This window comes from Equus caballus, chromosome 18 (genome assembly GCF_041296265.1).
Source record: "Equus caballus isolate H_3958 breed thoroughbred chromosome 18, TB-T2T, whole genome shotgun sequence".
Classification (NCBI taxonomy): Eukaryota; Metazoa; Chordata; class Mammalia; order Perissodactyla; family Equidae; genus Equus; species Equus caballus.
In genome coordinates this window covers 39610521-39627063 of record NC_091701.1, presented here as the reverse complement: position 1 = coordinate 39627063, position 16543 = coordinate 39610521, and the positions used below count along the sequence as shown (strand labels likewise).

The 16543-nt window shown below is 37.3% G+C and overlaps 1 non-coding gene across 1 annotated transcript; it reads left to right on the top strand.

The window, feature by feature from the left end:
• The first annotated feature begins 1807 nt into the window (after nt 1-1807).
• LOC111768934 (U6 spliceosomal RNA) lies at nt 1808-1912 on the top strand. The gene has a single exon (XR_002801617.1). It is a non-coding gene; the product is annotated as a U6 spliceosomal RNA (small nuclear RNA).
• The last annotated feature ends 14631 nt before the right edge of the window (nt 1913-16543 follow it).

Sequence of the window (16543 nt, the reverse complement as noted above, 5' to 3'; positions counted from 1 at the left end):
GAACCCTCCATCAATTAACCCATCTCTTTTCCGTATCTTCAACGTTTTCTGTTTATACTGGCACCTTCTCAAATATCATTTAAATTTTCCATATTAAAAACTAACATAACACCTTTGTCCAATACAGACCTTCTTATATATACCACTCTAAATAGCTTCTCTTTTTTACGATCAACTTATTAAAATAGTTGTCTCCAGTTCCTATCCTTCAAGTCACTCTTCAACCCATGGCAATTTACACCTACAGCCCCAACAGGACATTGTCCCTTATAGATGTTACAAAAAAGTAATAAAATAGGTTGTCAATTTCTGATCAACAAACTGCTCCAAAACTTAGTCATTTAAAACAGCAACCACTATTATCTTCCATGATTCTATAGATTGACAGGGCTTGAGTGGATAATTCTGTTCTGCATGGCGTTGACTGGAGCTGTGGTCATCTGGAGGCTTGACTGGACTAGAACATCCACTATGGCTCATTCACGTGGCTGGCAGGTGGTGTTGGCTCTTGGTTGGGAGCTTAGCTAGAAGTCATTCCTTCTCCTCATGGCTCCTCCATATACGAGATTCCCACATCATGAAAGCTGGGTTTTTAGAGAGAGTGTTCTAAGCTTGTGAAAGTAGAAGCTGCCCAGTCTCGGACATTAAACAATCTCACTTCTGCCACATTTTATTAGACAATACAAGCCAAACCCAGTTCAGACTCAAGGGGAGAGAAATACATTTCTCCTCTTGATGGGAGGAATAGTGAAGAATTTGAAGCTTTCTTAAATATGCCTCTGTTATTAATGGTCTTCCTTATTCCTAAATCCATTGAAAACAATACAGTCCTTATTTTATGTAGTATCTCAATTTTTGAAATATTTTCTTCTTTCAACTTCTATGACAACACACTCTTCTGGTTTTCTTGGTACTTCTAGGGTCACTCTCACTTTCTCGTGAAGAATCTTCTTTTCCTCAAACTCAAACTTAGGATCCCATCCTTGGTCCTCTTCTATTATCACTTTATAAACACTTATTAGATATTCTAATGAACTCTCAAGATTTGTATTACTATCTACATATTAATCATTCTCAAATCTTTACTTACAGCTTGTATTGATCACTTAAGTTCCAAACCTAGATATTTACCTAGATTTACTGAATATCTCCTATTTCCTTTTTTTTAAAAGATTTTATTTTTACTTTATTTTTCTCCCCAAAGCCCCCTGGTACATAGTTGTATATTTTAGTTGTGGGTCCTTCTAGTTGTGGCATGTGGGATGCCACCTCAACGTGGCCCCACGAGCAGTGCCATGTCTGTGCCCAAGATCTGAACCAGCAAAACCCTGGGCCACCATAGCAGAGCGCACAACTTAACCACTCGGCCAGGGGGCCAGCCCATCCTATTTCCTTTTAATTATCCTACAAGCATCACAAATTCAAAATGTCTAAAATCGAACTCATCATATTTCCTCCCAAAGCTCCTATTTCAATGTTATCTCTCTCTGTGAATAGCACCACGATTCCCTCAGTTACAGGATATAGAGAATTAATCATTTTGACTCTTTTCTTTTGCTCAACCCTACATCCAGTCACCAAAGCCAGTTAATATTATCTCCCTAATATCTTTCAAATTTGTTAAGTTGTCTACGTCTCTTTTCCAGTAGTCTGGTACTGAACTCTAATGCAGATCATTATCATCTTTTACCTGATATATTTCAGCATCTTCTATCTAGTCTTCTCACCTCTAGATTGGCCTCCTGTATGATTCATTTTCCATACTGAAACCAGAGCAGTTTTTAACAGCAATATTAGATCATGTTGTGCCCAATTTGGCAGGATATATACTAAAATTGGAACAATACAAAGAAGATTAGCATGGCCCTTGTGCAAGGATGACTTAAAAATTTGTAAAGCATTTCTTACTTTTTCTGCTTTGATGGACATACAATCTCTAAAGATGTAATTTTCATGACAATAACTGCACATGTTAGGAAAGAGAGGATGGAGCCATATAAGAGCAAAGTTTTTATATACTACTGCAATTTAATTGGTATTAATTTAAACTAGATTGCTATAAATTAAGATGTTAATTGTAATCCTCCTAGCAACCACTAAGAAAATAACACAAAAAATATAGTAAGAAAAAGAATAAGGGAGTTAAAATAGTACACTGGAAAATATCCTTTCAACACAAAAGTAGTCAGTAATGGAAGAAGGATCAAAAATAATAATAAAACATATAGAAAACAAATAGAAAATGAAAAACGTAAATATGACTTTATCAGTTATTTCATTAAGTGAAAAGGGATTGAACTGAAAGACAGAGATTAGCAAAATGGATTAAAAAACAAAACCCAACCATATACTGTCTATAAGAGACACATTTTAGATTCAAAGGCACAAAGAAGTTAAAAGTAAAAGTATGGGGGTGTCGGCCCCGTGGCCGAGTGGTTGGGTTGGTGCACTCCGCTGCAGGCAGCCCAGTGTTTCATCGGTTCGGATCCTGGGCGCGGACATGGCACTGCTCATTGAGCCACGCTGGGGTGGCGTCCCACGTGCCACGACTGGAAGGACCCGCACCTGAGAGTATACAACTGTGTAACAGGGAGCTTTGAGGAGAAAAAGGAAAAAAATAAAATCTTTTAAAAAAAGTAAAAGTATGGGAAAAGATATAATAGGTAAACAATAACCAAAAGAGACCTAGAATGGCTATTCTAATATCAGACAAAGTAGACTTTAAGATAAAAATTGTTACTAGAAACTAAGCATGACATTTGTTAATAATAGAGTTAATCCATCAAGAAGATATGACAATTATAAACTTATATACACCTAACAACCAAAACTCATGAAGCAAAAACTAATAGAATTGAAGGAGAAAATAGGCAATTCAACAATAATAGTTGGAGATTTCAATATCTCACTTTCAATAATGGATAGAACAGCTAGACAGAAAATTATCAAGCAAATAGAAGAATTGAACAGCACTATCATCCAATCAACAGAGATGTATACAACACTCCATTCAACAACTACAGAATACATATTCTTCTCAAGTACATGTGGAACATTTGCCAGGATAGAACATGTGTTAGGCCATAAAACAAGCGTCAATAAACTTTAAAAGACTGAAGTCATATGAAATATGCTCTCCAACCACAGTGTAATGAAATTAGGAATTAATAACAAAAATAAATTTGGCAAATTCACAAATACATGGAAATTAAACACAATAATAAATAATAAAAGGGTCAAAAAGGAAATTAGAAAATACTTTGAGTTGAATGAAAATGAAAACACAACATACTAAACCTTATGGGATGCAATGAAAATAGTGGCTAGAGGGGAATTTAGAGCTGTAATTGCCTACATTGAAAAAGAAGAAAGATCTCAAATCAATAACCTAACACTCCACCTTAAGGACCTAGAAAAACAAGAGCAAACTAAATCCAAAGCAAGCAGAAGGAAGGAAATAATATAGGTTGAAGTGGGAAATAAGTGAAATAGAGAACAGAAGAACAATAGAGAAAATCAACAGAACCAAAAGTTGGTTCATTGAAAAGACCAACAAAATTGACAAATCTTCAGCTAGACTAATCAAGCAGAAAAAGTGAGAAGACTAAAATTACTAAAATCAGCAATGAAAGAGGGGACATTACTACCAACCTTACAGAAATTTTTAAAAAAAGATTATGAGGTGTTATGGACAGAAAGTTTGTGTCCCCCAAAATTCATACACTGAGGTCCTATTGCTCAATGTGCTGGTGTTTGGAGGTGAGGCCTTTGGGAGATAATCAGGGCTATATTAAGTCATGAAGGTGGGGGATTTCATAATGAGATTAGTGACTATAGAAGAAAAGAAAGAGAGATGGTGCCAAGATGGCAGCATAGGCAGACTCCCTACTCACCTCCTCCCAAGGACACAAAAAATTTACAACTACTCTTGGAGAAATTACCCCTGAGAGAGAAGTGAAAATTGGATAAAAACAGCCCACACACTAAGAGATGGTGCTGACTGAGGTGGAAGAGGTAGAAATTCCCCTCTTGAGAGAAAAAAGACACCTTCGAGCTGTGGCACCTCATGGCCAGCTGGGAGCAATCCTAAGGTATGAAGCGTTCCCTGAGATCTGAGATCTGAGCAGGGGAGCATTACCACAATAAGCAGCTTTTGGACTCAGCACAACTGAGACAGATGCTATAATATCTGGCTTTGCTGGCTATTAACTACAACAGGGAATACCCCTGGAAGATCTATCAGACATAAGGGGGAAAAAAACCTCCTCTTAAAAGGCCCATGAACAAATTCACCTATTTCAGAAAGCAACCTAAAGTCACCAGAAAGAAAGGTGCACAGTCCTTTGGTGAAAGGAGACTCACTTGATAGGCTCTGGGTGCATCTCAGTGAGAGGTGAGACCTCCCAGGGACTGAGACATTGACAGCAACCATTATTGTGACCTAGCACAGGCATGCTGAGAGAGACACTGGCAGACACCATTGGAGTTCTTCCCCTGACCTGTTAATGCAGGGGTCTGCCCCCCCCACTAGAGCACTGATTTAATCCATCTCAGCCAGGGCAGGCAGCCTGCCCTAGGGACTGGCCCCACCCAATAGCAATTTGTGGGCCCACATAGGCAGTGTGCCTGGAACCTCTGCAGCTGGGTGAGTGGGTCTGCCTCTGCACAAGGGGCAAGCCTGTATTGGTGGATTGTGTGGAGCCTCTGCAGTGAAGCAACTCAACCCACTTCAGTGGGTTGGAGCATGCGCATGGGGCAGAAATGTGTTGACAGGGTTTGTGGCCCGCAGATGGTGGCACTTGTCAGCTACAGCAAACCTGCGCTTCTCAAACAGCCACATAGGGGATCTGTCCCATCTTCCAATGCCTGAAACAATTGAGTGGTCCCATGCCTGGGACTGGCTCCACTCCACTGCAATCCTGAAAGAGCTGAAAACAACCTTGCATGCTGGAGGCCCACAGCAATTATAAGCCCCTAACTCTAGCAATCAGCCATACTGGGGCCTACTCACATAACAGAAAAACTGCAATAGGAAAGTGCTATTAGACCTTTCAGCCAACTGTGCTTGGGCTTCCCACAACCAATAAAGTGTCTGAAGGATACCTAGCAGCCACACAAAGCTGAGCAATACAACCAGCCAGCCAGGGGGACACCCTAGCCTCCCTGGGCACCTGCAGCAAGAGCAACCCTGCCACAACAGATGGACACACATAACCCACACACGAGATGCTCCTAAAACATTTGGAACTGGTGATGGGAGGGAAGGACACTGCTGGGCCTCATAAGACATCTCTTACATAAAGCTGCCTCTCCAAGATCAGGAAACATAGCTGACCTACCTAATACATAGCTATAAGTACAGAGAAAGAGGCAAAATGAGGAGACAAAGGAATATGTTCCAAGTAAGAGAACAGTATAAAACCCCAGAAAAAGCACTAAACAAAACAAAGATAAACAATCTACCTGACAAAGGGTACAAACTAAGAGTCTTAAGGATGCTGATTGATCTTGGGAGAAGAATGGATGAACTCAGTGAAAACTTCAACAAAGAATTGGAAAATATAGAAAAGAACCAATCAGAAATGAAGAACACAATACTGGCAATGAAAAATTCACTAGAGGGTCTCAATAGCAGAGTAGATGATACAGAACAGATCAGTGAGCTTGATGAAAGACTGGAAGAAATCACCCAAGCTGAACAAATAAAAGAAAAAGAATTAAAAAGAAAGAGGACAGTCTAAGGGACTTCTGGGACAACATCAAGTGAACTAACATCCATATTTTAGGTGTCCCAGAAGGAGAAGTGAGAGACAAGGGGGCAGAGAAACTATCTGAAGAAATAATAGCTGGAAACTTTCCTAACCTAAGGAAAGAAACAGACTTCCAGGTACAGGAAGCACAGAGAGCACCAAAGAAGATAAACCCAAAAAGGCCCACACCAAGACACATTATAATTAGAAAGTCAGGAATTAAAGATAAAGAGGTACATAAAGATAAAGAGATACATACAAAGGAAATCCCACAAGGTTATCAGCTGACTTCTCCACAGAAACCTTACAGGCTAGAAAGGAGTGGCACAATATATTTAAGGTGCTAAAAGGGAAAAACCTACAGCCAAAAATGTTCTACCTGGCAAGGTTATCATTTAGAATGGGAAGAGAAATAAAGAGTTTTCCAGACAAGCAAAAACTAAAGGAGTTTATCACCAAGAAACCAGCCTTACAAGAAATACTAAAGGGACTTGCTTAAGTGAAAAGGAGAAGACTACAAATAGGAATAAGTAAATTATAAAAAAACAATAAAGGAATAAAATCATGGGTAAGGGCAAATATGCAATAAAGGTAACAGATCAACCACCTATGGAGTTAATATGAAGGTCAAAAGATAAAAGTGCTAAAATTAGCTATTTCCAGGAGAAGAGGGTAACAGATACACACGTACAAAAGAAGAGGTTAGATACGATATCAAAAACATAAAATGTGGGAGGAGGGGAGTAAAAAAGTAGAGCTTTTGGCAAGAGGTCAAACTAAAGAGACCATCAACTCAATATAGATTGCTATATATGTAGGTTATTATATACGAACCTCATGGTAAGCACAAACCAGAAACTTATAATAAATACACAAAAAATTAAGAGAAAGGAAGCCAAACATAATACTAAAGGAAACCATCAAGTCACAAGGGACGAGAACAAGAGAAAAACTACTAAAACACCCAGAAAAAAGCAACAAAATGGCAAGAAGTGCATACTTATCATTAGCTACTTTAAATGTCAATGGACTAAATGTTCCCATCAAAAGGCATATGGTGGCCAATAGGATAAAAAAAACCGAGACCCATATATAAGCTGCATACAAGAGAGACACTTCAGACCTAAAGACACTCACAAACTGAAAGTGAAGGGATGGAGAAAGATACTCTATGCAAATGACACTGAAAAGAAAGCCTTGATAGCAATACTTAAATCAGACTGTAAAACAAAACTGTAACAAGAGACAAAAAAGGACACTACATAATGATAAAAGGAACAATCCAACAAGAGGATATAACACTTGTAAATACTTATGCACCCAATATAAGAGCACCTAAATATATAAAGCAATTATTAACAGATGTAAAAGGAGAAATAGACAATAACACAATAATAGTAGGGGACTTTAACACCCCATTGACACCAATGGATAGATCATCCAAACAGAAGGTCAATAAGGAAACATTGGCCTTAAATGACGCATTAGACCAGATGGACTTGTAGATAAATACAGAACATTCCATCCAAAACCTGCAGAATACACATTCTTTTCAAATGCACACGGAATGTTCTCCAGGATTGATCACATATTAGGCCATAAAACAAGTCTCAATAAATTTAAGAAAATTGAAATAATACCAAGCATCTTTTCTGAGCACAATGATATGAAACTAGAAATAAACTACAGGATGAAAACTGGAAAAGCCACAAATATTTGGAGATTAAACAAAATGCTACTGAACAACGATTTGGTCAATGAATAAATCAAAAGAGAAATAAAAAAATATCTGGAGACAAATGAAAATGAAAATATGACATGCGAAAATTTATGGGATACAGCAAAATTGGTTCTAAGAGGAAAGTTTATAGCAATACAGGCCTACCTCAACAAAAAAGGAAAATCTAAAATAAACAATCTAACAGTGCACCTAAACAAACTGGAAAAAGAAGAACAAACAAAGCCCAAAATCAGTGGAAGGAAGGTAACAATAAAAATGAGAGCAGAAATAAATTAAATGGAGACTAAAAAAAAATAGAAAAAATCAATAAAACAAAGAGTCAGTTCTTTGAGAAGATAAACAAAATTGACAAACGTTTAGCTAGACTCACCAAGAAAAAAAGAGAGAAGGCTCAAATAAATAAAATCATAAATTACAGAGGAGAAATTACAACAAACACCTCAGAAATACAAATGGTTATAAGAGACTACTATGACAAACTATATGCCAACAAATTGGATAATCTAGAAGAAATGGATAAATTCTTAGAATAATACAACACTCCAAAACTGAATCAAGTAAAAATAGAGAATATGAGTAGACCAATCACCAGTAAGGAGATCGAAACAGTAATCAAATCCTCCCAAAAAATAAAAGGCCATGACCAGATGACTTCCCTGGTGAATTCTACCAAACATTCAAAGAAAATTTAATACCTATCCTTCCCAAACTCTTCCAAAAAATTGAAAAGGAGGGAAAGCTTCCTAACTCATTGTATGAAGCCAACATTACGCTGATACCAAAACCAGACAAGGACAACACAAAAAAAGTAAATTACAGGCCAATATCACTGATGAACATCAATGCAAAAATGCTCAACAGAATACTAGCAAATCAAATGCAACAATTATTAAAAAGATCATACACCATCATCAAGTGGGATTTATTCCAGGGATGCAGGGATGGTTCAACATTTGCAAATCAGTCAACGTGATACACCACATTAACAAAATGAGGAATAAAAACCACATGATCATCTCAATAGATGTAGAGAAAGCATTTGACAAGATAGAGCATCAATTTATGATAAAAATTCTGAATAAAATGGGTATAGAAGGGAAGTACCTCAACATAAGAAAGGCCATATATGACAAACCCACAGCTAATATCATTCTCAATGGAGAAAAAGGGAAAGCTATTCCTCTAAAAACAGGAATCAGACAAGGATACCCAATGTCACCACTCTTATGTAACATAGTATTGGATGTCCTAGCCAGAACAGTTAGGTAAGTAAAAGAAATAAAAGGGATCCAAATTGGAAAGGAAAAAGTGAAACTGTCACTATTTGCAGATGACAAGATTTTATGTATAGCAAATCCTAAAGAATCCACCAAAAAACTTTTAGAAGTAATAAACAAATATGGTAAATTTGCAGGATACAAAAATCAGTTGCATTTCTATACACTAACAAAGAAGTAGCAGAAAGAGAAATTAAAAATAAAATCCCATTTACAATTGCAACAAAAAGAAGAAAATACCTAGCAATAAACTTAACCAAGGAGGTGAAGGACCTGTACACTGAAAACTATAGAACATTGTTGAAGGAGATAGAAGACACAAAGAAATGGAAAGATATTCTGTGCTCTTGGACTGGAAGAATTAACACAATTAAAATGTCCATACTACTTAAAGAAATCTACAGGTTCAATGCAATCCCTATCAAAGTTCCAACAATATTTTTCACAGAAATGGAACGAAGAATCCTAAAATTTGTATGGAACAACAAAGACCCTGAATAGCCAAAGGAATACTCAAAAAAAAGAACAAAGCTGGAGGTATCACACTTCCTGATTACAAAATATACTATAAAGCTATAGTAATCAAAGCAGCATGGTACTGGCACAAAAACAGACACACAGATCAATGGAACAGAACTGAGAGCCCAGAAATATACCCACACATCTATGGACAGCTAATATTCGACAAGGAAGCCAAGAGCATACAATGGAGAAAGGAAAGTCTCTTCAAGAAATGGTGTTGGGAAAACTAGACAGCCACATGCAAAAGAATGAAAGTAGACCATTATCTTATACCATGCACAAAAATTAAATCAAAATGGATTAAAGATTTGAATGTAAGACCAGAAACCATAAAACTTCTAGAAGAAAACATAGGCAGTATGTTCTTCAATATTGGTCCTAACAGCAAATTTTCAAGTACCATGTCTGACCAGGCAAAAGAAAGAATAGAAAACATAAACTAAAACACATCAAACTGAAAAGCTTCTACACAACAACAAAATGAAAAGACAGCCTAACAATTGGGAGAAGATATTTGCAAACCGTTTACCTGATAAGAGGTTAATATCCAAAATATATAAAGAACTCATATATCACAACAACAAAAAAACTAACAACTCAATTAAAAAATGGACAAAAAGATCTGAACAGACATTTCTCCAAAGAAAGATATACAGATGGCCAACAGGCACACAAAAAGATCTTCAAGATCTCTAATTATCAGGGAAATGCCAATCAAAACTACAGTGAGATATCACCTCACTCCTGTCAGAATGGCTATAATTAATAAGACAGGAAATAACAAGAGTTGGAAAGGACGTGGATGAAAGGGAACCCTTATACACTGCTGGTGGGAGTGCAAACTGGTGCAGCCACCATGGAAAACAGTATGGAGATTACTCAAAAAACTAAGAACAGAACTACCATATGATCCAGCTATTCCACTGCTGGGTATTTATCCAAAGAACATGAAAACGTGAAGGCGTAATGATATATGCACTGCTATGTTCGTTGCAGCATTATTCACAACAGCCAAGACTTGGAAGCAACCTAGGTGCCCATCAAGGGACAAACAGACAAAGAAGATGTGGTATTTATACACAATGGAATGCTGCTAGGTCATAAAAAAGGATGAAATCTGGCCATTGGGGCCAACATGGATGAACCTGGAGGGTATTATGCTAAGCAAAATAAGTCGGAGGGAGAAAGTCAAATACTGTATGATCTCACTTATAAGTAGAAAATAAAAACCACAACAAACAAACTCATGGAGACAGAGGTTGGATTGGTGTTTGCCAGAAGAGAAATGGGGAGGGAGGAGGGCAAAAGGGGTGATTAGGTACATGTGTACAGTGATGGATTGTAATTAGTCTTTGGGTGGTGAACATGATGTAATCTACAAAGAAATCGAAATATAATGATGTACACTTGAAATTTATATAATGTTATAAACCAATGTTACTACAATAAAAATAATAATACAAAATTTTTAAAAAACAGATTGAGAGGAAAAAAAACAGAAAAGAAAGAGAAGAAAGGTCTCTCTCTCTCTCTCCCCCTCTCTCTCTCTCCCTTCTTCCCCACCTCCCTAGTCCACTTCAGGTGCATGCACCAAGGAAGGGACATAATGAGGTGGCTGTCTGTAAGCCAGGAAGAGAGCTCTCACTAGGAACCAAATTGGCTGGCACCTTGATCTTGGACTTCCCACCCTCCAGAAGTGCAAAAAATAAATTTCTATCATTTAAGCTACTCAGTCTATGGTATTTTATTATGGAAGCCTGAGCTAAGACAGATTTTGGTAGTGAGAAATGGAATACTGCAGTAACAAATACCTAAATATGTGGAGGTGGCTTTGGAACTGAGTAGAGGGTGAAAGAGTTTTGAGGTGCATGCTAGAAATATGGCCATTTAGGGAAATTCTGGTGAGGCCTCAGAAAGAAAACAGGAGAGCTGGAGAGAAAGCTTGTTCCATCTTCTTAGAGAATACATAAGTAATCATGAATAGAAATTTGGTGGAAATATGTACATTAAAAACCTTTGGTGAGGTCTCAGATGGAAATGAGGAACGTATTATTGGAAACTGGAGAAAAAATGATCCTTGTTATAAAATGGCAAAGAACTTGGCTGAATTGTGTTCATGTTTTAGTGTTTTATCGAACTTAGAACTTGCAAGTGATGAAACTGGATATTCAGCTGAGGAGATTTTAAGCAAAGTGATGAAGGAATGTCTTGGTTCCTGCTGACTGCTTATAGTAAAATGGAAGAAGAGAGAAATGAACTTAAGAAGGAATTGTTAGGCAGAAAAGAACCAGAACTTGAAAATTTGGAAAACTTTCAGCCTATCCATTTTGCAAAAAATTAGAAAGCATGTATTGAAGAGAACACCAAGGGTGTGGCTGGACAATCACTTGATAAAGAATTTATAGGATTATATGAGCAGAAACACTGACAGTTTGAACTGAAGTGAAGGAAGGTGAGACAAAATGAAGAAAGACTATGGGACTTCATGGATTTCACGGGAGTGAATGATAGTGCTTTTTCGCCACAACGTGTGCTATTCAAGAAGAAGAAAAAGTGACCCTGAAGTTGATTCAGAGATCCTCAGGGCCACCACCTTGATTTCAACAGACCTGATGGCCTCTGATGGAGGCCTTGGGGCTGGGACCACTGTGCAGAGCTGTGGAGCGTTGGGGGCATGGCCCCTATCTGGTAGAATTTTCGGAGCGCAACCCCTGCCGAACAGAGCCGCAGAGCAGGACCTCCGCCCCAGTGGTCCAAAAGGGAGAGCATCAAACCGAAGATAGTTATTCTCAAGCCTTAAAGACCTGATGGAAATCGCCTTTCTAGGTTTTGGACTTGCTTAGGACCTGTCACCCTTTTCTAATTTCCTATTTCTCCCCTTTGGAATGAGGATGTCTATTGTATTTTGGAATACCTGTCCCACCATTGTATTTTGGAAACCCATAATTTGTCTGATTTCACAGATTTACAGCTGGAGAGGAATTTTTGTCAAAATGAATCATACCTCAAGTCTCACCTATATGTGATTTAGATATTTAAATGACTTCAGACTTTAGACTTTAGAGTTGATGCTGGGATGAGATAAGACTTTTGGGGTTGTTGAGATGGGAATAATATATTTTGCATGTGAGAAGGACATGAATTTGAGGGAGCCCAAGGTGGAATATTATGGATTGAATGTTTGTGTCCCCAAAATTTACATGTTGAAGCTCTATCCCCCAATGTGGTCATATTTGGCGATGGAGACTTTGTAAAATAATTAGGATTGGAGCAGCTCATGAGGATGGAACCCTCATGACAGGATTAATGACCTTAGAAGATGAGAAAGAGAGCAAGAACGATCTTTCTCTCTCTCTTCATGCATGCACTGAGGATAGGCCATGTGAGGACATAATGAGAAGACAGCTGTCTGCAGGCCAGCAAGAGAGCTGTCACTGGCAGCCAAATCAACCAGCACCTTGATCTTGGACTTTCCCACCTCCAGAACAGTGAAATAAATTTCTGCTGTTGAAACAACCCAGTCTCTGGTATTTTGTTATGGCCGCCAAGACGACTAAGGCATAAAGGTACAGTGCGCATTTGTAGGCCAACAAAGCAGATACCTTAGATGAAATGAACAAGTTCCTAGAAACATATAAACTACCAAAGCTGATTGATAAAGAAATAGAAAATCTGAAAAGACACATAATAAGTAAATAGCTTAAGTTCGTGATCAAAAATCTTCTAGCAAAGAAAAGCCCAGGACCATATAGCCTCACTGGTGAATTCTACCAAACATTTAAAGAAGAATTAATGCCAATTCTTCATAAACTTTTGCAAATAATAAAAGAGGAGGGAACACTTGCTAGTTCATTATTTGAAGCCAGTATTTCCCTGATATCAAAGCAAGGCAAAGGCATCAAAAGAAAGAAAACAACAGACCACTCTCCTTACAAATATAGAAGCAAAACTCCACAATCAGATATTGGCAAACTAAAGCCAGCAAAATATATAAAAGGATCTTATACCATTACCAAGTGGGATTTATTGCAGGATTGCAAGGTTGGTTCAACAGATGAAAATGAATCAGTATAATATACCATATTAATAGAATAAAGGGGAAAAAACCCACATTATCATCTCAATAGATGCAGAAAAAACATTTGACAAAATCCAACATCCTTTCATGATAAAAAAAAAACACTCTGCAAATTAGGAATAGAATGAACTTCCTCAGTCTGATAAGGAGCATCTACAAAAACCCCATAGCACACATCATACTTAATGATGAAAGACTGGAAGTTTCCCCCCTAAGAACGGGAACCAGACAATCACCCTCCCGGCTGATATTACTTTATAATTTTAAAGTTATGTGTTGTAGTTAAAAATACTTTTTCAACAGTTGATCCAATTTTTACTCTTTAAATAAGTACATACGATGCACAGAAATGAGTTTGGAAGTCTATGCACAAGATGCTGGCAATGGTAAGCTTGGGATAGTGGCAATACTGGTGATCTTTACATACATTTTGTTTGTTTGTTTTTGTTTTTTATAACAATATTATTGAGATGGAACTCATATACCATATACTCCGTCTATTTAAAGTGTACAATTCAATGGTTTTTAGTATACTGGTGCAACCATCAATACTATCCAATTCCAGAACATTTTCATCACTCCAAAAATACCTCATATGTACCCATTGGAAGTCACTCCTCACCTCCTCCTCCCCCAACATTTGCCTATTCTGGACATATATCATATAATATGTGACTTTTGTGTCTGGCTTCTTTCATGTAGCATAATGTTTTCAAGTTCTGTCTATGTGGTAGTATGTATCAGTATATTCCTTTTTATGGCTAAATACCACTGTTTCAATATACCACATTTTGTATATCCATTCATCAGTCGATGGACATTTGGGTTGTTTCTATTTCTTGGCTATTATTAATGTTGCTATGAACATTCAGTTACAAGTTTTGGGTAGACATATGTTTTCATTTCTCTTGGATATATAGTAAGTGTGTGTTTAACATTGTAAGAAACTGCCACTTTCCAAAGTGTTTGTACATTTTAAATTCACATCAGTAATATATGAAAGATCTAATTGCTCTATATCCTAGCCAACATTTTGTTCAGTTAGTCTTTTTGATTTTAACCCTTCTGATGGATGCATAATAGTATCTTGTTGTGATTTTAATTTGCATTTTCCTGATAACTAATGATGTTGAGTGCTTTTTCACGTGCTTCTTAGTTATTAGTGTATCTTCTTTTTTAATGTGCCTTTTCAAGAATTTTGTCGATTTTGAAAATTGGATTATTTTTCTTTCTGACACCGATTTGTAGGAGTTTTTATATATTTTGAATACAAGTCCTTGGGAATATTTTCTATCAATCTGTGGCTTGCCTTTCCATTTTCCAACATTGAGTCAGGCTCTGCTATTAGACTCCATAAACTGGGCAGGCCTTAAGCTTTATCGGTCCCCCATGCCCGCTTCCCATTAGACCATTAAAAGTGAAATATCAGGATCACCAGAGTTTGACACGAATGCTTCAGGCAAAAGCCATCCCTAGTATTTCCCCACCTCCTGGGAATTTACTTTTGGCTTCTTAGAATCTTTACTTTCTTGGCAGCTCTGTTATGCGTTTGCAAGTCTTTGTTTGTTTTCTACATTTTATATGGCAGTGTTCTTGCTTTCAGTGGGAGGATCCTAGCTTCCCTTGCAGCCGGCACTAGCCGTGTGACACAGGTCTGGCCAAGAAGACAGAAGAGGAAGTCTAATAGCTATGATCCTTCCCTCTTCCTTCCCCTTTTCTGCTTTGAAGACAGATGTAAGACTCGGAGATACTGCAGTGATCTTGAATTTACAAAGTGGTAAAATAGATTTGCCAAGCATGGCAAAAGGGAAAGAAAACAGATCGACACAGATAATGACAACATCATGAGCTGTGGCACCAGCCCTGGGTGGTCTAACTCTAAACTTCTTAGTTGAAAAAGATGTTATAAACCCTAATTTGTCTAAACTACAGTTATTTAAGTTTTCTATTACTTGCCATCAAAAGTTAATTATTTTTGGACATAGAATAACCGTACATTCATTCATCCATCCAATCAACAAGCATGTATTAAACACATACTGAGTGCCAGGCACTGTTTAGAGCAGAATTTCTCAATAAGGGTAATATTTGAGAGCATTTTAAACATTTGTGGGAAAGTTTTTGTGTCATAATGACTGGGGGCTTCTAACATTTAGTAGGTTTGTACTGGGAATATAATATTTCTTAAAATGCATGGAATCGTCCCATGCAGTAAGAACTGCCCCACATTCTGCATACATTTGACATCCACCAAGACATGTATTTAGGAGAAAGTAGTGTTTTTAATCATCTGAACTAAGAACCTAACTCCATTTTATAAATAAATATCAAATATTCTCTGATTCAAATTTTTAATAGATTCAAATTTTCTAGGAATATTTTGTTAGAAATTTACCATAAATTATTTAACAGGAAAATCACAGCACAAGTAGCAATACTCCATATGGTTTTTGAGTCTCCAGTGCAACACACCTGTATCTGTCTACATTTATAGCAGTCTCATTTACACTGATTCTGCATATAGGTACAAGCATCTGACTATGTTATTATGTCTACTAGTCACACTTAGACATTTACATGTTGAAGAACATACTACTTTATTATAAACAACTTTGCTTTTATTACTTCTTTTTTACAATTAGGCATTGTGTTTTTTTGAAATTATGTCCATATGTAAGCTATGTTAATTTAAATATTAATTTAATCTATTAATTTAATCACAGAATTGTAAGTGGATCTTATAAAATATTTATCATAATAAGCGAGTTCAGGGGCTGGCCCCATGGCCAAGTGGTTAAGTTCGCACACTCCGCTTCACCGGCCCAGGGTTTCGCCAGTTCGATTCCTGAGGGTGGACATGGCACCGCTCATCAAGCCACGCTGAAGCAGCGTCCCACACGCCACAACTAGAAGGACACACAACTAAAGAATACCAACTATGTACTGGGGGGCTTTGGGAGAAAAAGGAAAAAAAAGGAAGTTGGGCTTGATATAGTTAAGAATGACTGGTTTTAATAGGAATCCCATATCTTTAAGAAATTGTTAAATAGCATTTAATATTTTTTACTAAGATGACAAGAAAATGTCTAAAGACAAAGAAAACCCTCGGTTGTTTGAAAAACTAGACCCTCAGCAAGGACTCCTTGCTTGTAGGTTTTGAGTATCTGAGTTTATA